Here is a 7,427-nt window from a genome sequence, read left to right as displayed (position 1 = left end):
GAACCTTGATATGTGTAGTATATTATGTGGTCCAAATCATATGCTTCTACCATTAAATGCACAATAATTCTTATAATATTTGCACGAATCTGCCACACATAGGTACACGTGAAGATACGTTATACATTTATTATTATGGTAGTTAACATAAATAAAAAGTTAAAACTATTTCATAAAAAATATTTTTACGCTCTTTTCAATGGAGGTATTAACTTTTTTAAAAATTAATATATACAGGGTGAAAGAAATGAAAAAAAAAAACATTTTTTACATAAAAACCAGGAAAAACACAACTTTTGGTAAACCGATTCTTCCAGTTCAAAACCTCGATCTTATGCATCAAAAAAAGAACCTTTATACCAAATTTGGTTGAAATCGGACGTCTCGTTCAAAAGTTATCGTGGTATTAGTCACATATGCATAGTCGCCATTTTGAAGGCCCGCCATTTTTGTAGAAGGAAAAATATGAGATGGCCTCATATCTAAATTTCAACCTCTATATGTGTAGTATATGTGGTCCAAATTATATGCTTCTATCTTTAAATGCACAATTGTTTCACATATGGGCTGCACTATTTAAAAATTTCGCCCGGCACCCTTCTGAATCGTTTAAAGGGGATATTTCTGAACAGGAATTCGGAAAGAAACCGAGTCAGAATTTTTTTCATACGGGAGCGGCTCAAAACAAACATGGACTGATAGTTTGAGCGCGAAACTATATTTAAATAAAGTAAAATAAAAATTTAACTTTGATTATTACTTTTCTAAAAAAATGCATGCTTATAGATATTCCAGCATTCCAGTTTTTCCACCAAAAAATTCAGACGAGTAAACACCATTGCGTCACAGTTAGCCCCGGCGCAAATTGAAGTTGTGCTCACAACGAGGCGCCGAGCCTCGCTCCCTGGTATCACTCGTATAGTACGAGTCGTACTGCTCGTACCATATTATCGATCGCCACATGCATTATTTTAAATGCGAGCGTTCACCAAAATGAAGAGTAGGATACTAAGCTCTACACTCTACATAGGCTAGGATACGATGCGATGGTCTCCGTAAGGTCTCCGTAGTGAACGCACAATAAGCGAGACACAACCTGCACCGGCGAACTGCGTAGTGTGCGTAGACAGTTTTGCGCATCTTACTATCAGTGGTCAGTGCATAGATAAGGGGGTGGGTCAGTTCCAGGGTTACCATGTCTAGGGATTTTCCCCGAATCTAGGGATTTTTTTAAGCTTTTGGAGCACTGGAGGGATTTTTTTTGAAATCTAGGGATTTATTAAACTGTGCTAGCGCCATTTTTGTTGTTATTTAATATCTTTTTGTTCAAATATTATTATTATTGTCATTATTTATTGTTCCCTGACATAAATATTCCTAAGTAAACATTAAAACATTACCTAATCAATGATTAAAGTGGATTAAACATAGTGTTTAATAGGTTATAAATTAAATTGACAGCTGTCATCTGTCAATTTCTTCTTTTTTAGGTCAAATTAATACGATTTAGGGATTTCTAGGGGAAATTTGAGCTCCCGTCTAGGGATATTCTGAAATTTCATCTGGCAACCCTGGTCAGTTCATTCGTTCGCAGGTCTCGCTTGGGAACGTTTGTCATCGGTGTACAGTTTTCTTGGGTCGTAGGACGCGTGACTCACCGCCAGATATTTATTTTTACTTGTTTGCGAGATAGACGTATCTGAAATCAAATCAACGAGGAAAAAAACTTCCTGTAGCTGGCTGTATACCATAAATCACAAAAATACCAAGTTTTTTGTAAAAGGTATATATTAAAATACCCTAAATAAGGGTCACAATACAAAACGTTTTCGGATTAAGGAATCCATCATCAGTGTTTAAAAGCCCTAAAATTAAGTACAACCTAATTAATTTAAATAAAAGTTAAAAATTGACATAGGTTTTAAAAACAATAGGCCATACTTACAAACATTGCAAGCCTGAGCCACCAAAATGTATTGGGTAAAAACCCTTTAAATGTAAATGATATGGTTGTTTTACATATTTATATAAAGATCATCTGATGTTAAAGATATGCCTGGATGTTACCCAGGGCAACACAGGACTCTTCCCACGTGGTTGTAATTTTTTTTTTTTTTTTGGGGGGGGGGAAAGTCAACCACGTGGGAAGAGTCCTGTGTTGCCCTGGGTAACATCCAGGCATATCTTTAACATCAGATGATCTTTGTATAAATATGTAAAACAACCATATCATTTACATTTAAAGGGTTTTTACCCAATACATTTTGGTGGCTCAGGCATGCTATTTTTGTAAGTAACCTATTGTTTTTAAAACCTCTGTCAATTTTTAACTTTTCTCTAAATTAATTAGGTTATACTTAATTTTAGGGCTTTTAAACACTGATGATGGATTCCTTAATCCGGAAACGTTTTGTATTGTGACCCTTATTTAGGGTATTTTAATATATACCTTTTACAAAAAACTTGGTATTTTTGTATCCGAAATGAATACGGATGGTACCTATATCATCGTCATCGTCAGCCTCTCTCAATCCACTGCTGGACATAGGCCTCCCCTGTTTGTCTCCAAAGTGTTCTATCTTGTGATTTCTGTATCCAGTTTTTGTTGTCTTTCGTAAGTCGTCTTGCCATCGTATTGGTGGTCGTCCTCTGCTACGTTTATCGGCTCTTGGTCTCCATTTAACTAGTTTGCGAGTCCATCTTTCGTCCTTCATTCTGGCAACGTGTCCAGCCCATTTCCATTTTAAATTACAGCTTCTTTCAATGACGTCTATGACATAGACAGTCATAGACAATTTATTATGATAAATAAAAATATTAGAATAGTCAACACTCCGAGTGAAAACTGCGTTGTCTTTGTCATTACACATGTGCCGGGCCCTACACATGTGCGAAAATTACAATAACTGTTCCGGCTCGAAGTGCTGTATTCAGTTTTTAGTAGATAGCCGGAAAACGTGACTAGTCAGCAAAACTCAGTCAACGAAAGCTGAGAACGTGTGGTCGTTAAATTTTTATCAAAAGATCGTTTACAAGGCGTTTATGGTGATGTATCTCCTTTATATTCCGCTGAAAAATCTGGATAAAATGTTTCTGCTTGAAAGAAAAATTTTTAAATTTTTTTTAAATGAAACCAACTATCGATATGGAAAGATCAATGGAATCTTTACTACTTAACAAAACACACAAGTTAAACCACTTTACATCATCACCTCACATTTACATTTTTTATCAGGCCCGCCGAGAAGAGGGTACAGCCGGTACATTTTACCGGGGCCCGGCGATGTAAGGGGCCCGGCGATGTAAGGGGCCCGGCGTCGACCAGACCAAAGACGTAATTTTTCCCGTTTTTTTGTTCCTCACTTTATGTGCATAATGTGCATGAGGCGACTAATAATTTTGAGCCCGATGCAATATTTCACTGTGAAGTATTTAATATTGTCATAAATTGTATAATAAGCAACTTAACCAGAAGATTTAATGCGGCAATTGAAATTCATTCGCTATTTAACATTTTATGGGCGTTCTGAGATGAAGATAACGCTATTAAGAAAAAAAATTGATATATTGCGCGAGTTTTATAAAGAAGACGATAGAACGATATACAAGGAGAATATTTGTGTATCTCAACTTTCTGCAATAGATTTACTTAATAAAATTAAACATCCCAAATTGGAATCATTATTTCCTCACGTCGTTATAGCGTAAATTTTTGAAGTTATACTTCTTTAGGCGCGATTGAGAGTAAAATTTCATAATACTGCGCGCATGCGCACACAGACAGTATGGCGTTTAGTTGCTAAATTTTTCTAGTTATGTATAAATATATCAGTGCAAGAAAAGGTTTGAAAAGAATATATTAGTGTTTTTAGTAAATATATTTATTATAATTTTTGTGTCTTTGGATTTGTCTTCCTCAGGAGTAAGATGAGTATTATTACAACATTTTATTGTATATTATTATTAATATTATTCACCTTGTCTGTTTGTTACCGTGAATTGTCATTAGGTACGTCCGAACCGATACAGACACAGTCCTCGTAGCGCATTTGGTATATAATAATAGCATTCAGCCAGAGATCGAGAGGTCTTGAGTTTGAATCCAGTGCAATCCTATACTTTTTTTGTTTTTTTGAAAGCTGTAAGCACAAAATTAGTTTGGTGTTTAAAAAAAATTAAAAAAACTGTTTAAAGTATATTTATTTTTAAGAAATCATATAATAGAAGTATAACTTCTTACGTGCGTACAAAGTACATACACATTCTATTTTTTTTTTTTTTTTTTCATATTACCGGTGGTAGTGGCAAAAGGGAAGATATCCTTTAGTTTTCTTTCTCGCATTAAAAAATGCCATGAGATCTACAAGGAATCGGTACAAAAAATCGGTTAACTGGCCTAACAACTTTATGCATTGAGAATGATTTGGTCAAATCATGCGATTTTTCCAAAATTATAGACATCTTTGCTAATCAAAAACTCGAAAAGTACTGGTGTTGTAAATATTTGCACTGTTATAAAAATACAATCAAAATTTAATAAAAGTTATATTTGAAATGTTTCTTATTATTTATTATTGATAATTTTATTTCTATAAAAATTAATAAATTTTTTCGCTCTTCACTTTTTGCCGGGGGCCCGCTCTTCACTTCTTGCCGGGGGCCCGCTCTTCACTTCTTACCGGGGCCCGCTCATTCCTCTCGGCGGCCCTCTTTTTTATACCTCATCAATGCAAGTATTCACATTCTAGCGACATGAGGACAGGCATTATCGTGCATTAGCATAAATGTGTCATGTCCAATATGGCTGGTAAATGGCAAAACATGATCTTCTAAAATGTTTTTAATGTTCATGTCAGCCATCATTCGTCCAATCACCTCCACCAGTTCGGTATGTCCTTTACAGGCAATAGCTCTCCTTAGCATAGGAGTAACCAGGAGGGGGGTTTTGGGGGTTATAACTCCCCATTGGGATCTACAATACTTTGAACTCTATACGCTTAACACCATTATGTGTTGTTGACCAATCAAGCCATTTTGAATTTGTAATGAAACCCCCCCCCTTAGGATCATCTTGGTTACGCCGTTGCTCCTTAACAATATGCCATGCTCTACAAACTAACGCTCTGTATGAGGTTACAACTAGTAGATATACCGTTCACCAACTCTTGTGTAGATGAAGCTTAGTCAATCTGGCTTCCATATTCTGAATTGTATGCCAGTTGTAACCTCATACAGAGCGTTATTTTTGGTTGTGGCAGCTTAATGCTATGGAGCACTACGCACTACCGAACGTTCCGAAAGGACGTACCGAACTTGTGGAGTTGATTGGGCGAATGACAGATGACATAAACATTGAAAATATTTTAGAAGATCATGTTTTATCATTTACAAGCCATGTTGAATATGGCAGATTCGTGCTAATTTCTAGGTATTTAAGTATACATTTTCCAAATGTATATTTGTTTTCTTAGTTATTATCATGTATTTGGTCCTTTTTATATTCATTTTTAGTCCATATTCTTCACAGAAACTGTTTGTTTTGTTTAGTAGTAACTGGAGTTGTTCAGCAAAGGTTGCCATAATCATCTTATCTTGTTGATAGATCTTCCGTTAATTATTGTTCCTTTACTTTGAGATAGTAGTGCTTCCTCAAAAATGGCTTCACTATATACATACATTAAATAGTCATGGAGACATAATACATCCCTACATAATACCTCTCCTGATTTCAATTTACGAACTGGGTTCGTTATCTCTTACAATTTGTGCTGTTTGATTGCAGTAAAGGTTTGTTATTACTCGTAAGTCCCTTTTGGCTATGTTTTTTATCTTTGTAATTTGTCTCAATTGTGAATCTGTCTTTCTGAAGTTAAATGCTTTTTCAAAATCAACGTAACAAACATGCACATACATATTCATATCCATGCATCCTTGAGCTATCACATTAAAAGCAGATAACACCCAAGCCCGGACTGGCCCGCCGGCACCGGCCCTCGGGCCTGTGCGCCTTTTGCCTTAGTTAGTATATATCCATAAAAAAATTAAATGCAGAAAAAAAAATTTTTTGAACCTTTACACAAAGATGATGTAGTTACCATTCCCCTAAAAAATGTTTTACTTGCTTCTGATTTCAACAGAAACCTACATAATGAAGCCAGTGGGTACAACAGAATACAACTTGTATCAGGTATCAGATAATCAAATAGCTTAGATACGACGCACTGCGCCCTCGAAGACCATTTTTGCGATTCGGGCGCTTTTCATAGGTATCCACATCCGCTGTTTCTATTATAATAAATAACTTATTGGATGCAACGAGCGGCGCCCTCGAAGACAATTTTTACGATTCGGGCGCCTTTCGTAGGTATCAATTTGCGCTGTTTCTATTATAATAAATAGCTTAGACTCGGCGCCCTCGAAGACAATTTTTACGATTCGTGCGCCTTTAGTAGGTATCAATTTCAGCTGATTCTATTATAATAAATAGCTTAGATACGACGCGCGGCGCCCTCGAAGAATTTTTAAAATTCGGCTTTTCGTAGCATTTTCCGCTGTTTTTATTGTAATAGAAATGGCGCCCAAATTTCGTTCGTACTCTTCCAGTGCGAGGTGGAGGTCCATACCCATAAAGATTACTTTCAGGAGCTTCCTGATGTTCCTACCTTTGTAGCCCCCATTACGCTTAGGGACGCCTCTCTGACTCCAATGTCTCATAGTCTTCCCATTTCTCTACAGGGACAATGAAAATAGTCTGACGATTTCCCCTGTTCTCTTCATCCTGACCCTTCCTTGTAATTGTGGTCATAGTATACAGGGTGTCCCGAAAAGATTGGTCATAAATTATACCACACATTCTGGGGTCAAAAATAGTTCGATTGAACCTAACTTACCTTAGTACAAATGTGCTCATAAAAAAAAGTTACAGCCCTTTAAAGTTACAAAATGAAAATCGATTTTTTTCAATATATCGAAAACTATTAGAGATTTTTTATTGAAAATGGACATGTATTATTCTTGTGGCAGGAACATCTTAAAACAAAATTATAGTGAAGTTTGTCCACCCCATAAAAATTTTATGGGGGTTTTCTTCCCTTAAACCTCCCAAACTTTTGTTTACGTTCTAATTAATTCATTATTGTGATACCATTAGTTAAACACAACATTTTTAAAACTTTTTTGCCTCTCAGTATTTTTTCTATAATCCAATTTTTATCGAGATGCGGCTTCTTTTTTAATATATTTACATAAAAATTTTATAGGGGTTTTGTTCCTTTAAAGCCCCCCAAATGTTTGTGTACGTTCCAATTAAACTATTATTGTGGTACAATTAGTTTAACACAGTATTTTTAAAACTTTTTTGCCTCTTAGTCTTTTTTAACAAGTCACCTTTTATCGAGATGTGGCTTCTTTTTCAAAATATACCTAAA

Source organism: Diabrotica virgifera, chromosome 7 (assembly GCF_917563875.1).
Source record: "Diabrotica virgifera virgifera chromosome 7, PGI_DIABVI_V3a".
Taxonomy (NCBI): domain Eukaryota; kingdom Metazoa; phylum Arthropoda; class Insecta; order Coleoptera; family Chrysomelidae; genus Diabrotica; species Diabrotica virgifera.
This window is presented reverse-complemented; position numbering follows the sequence as displayed.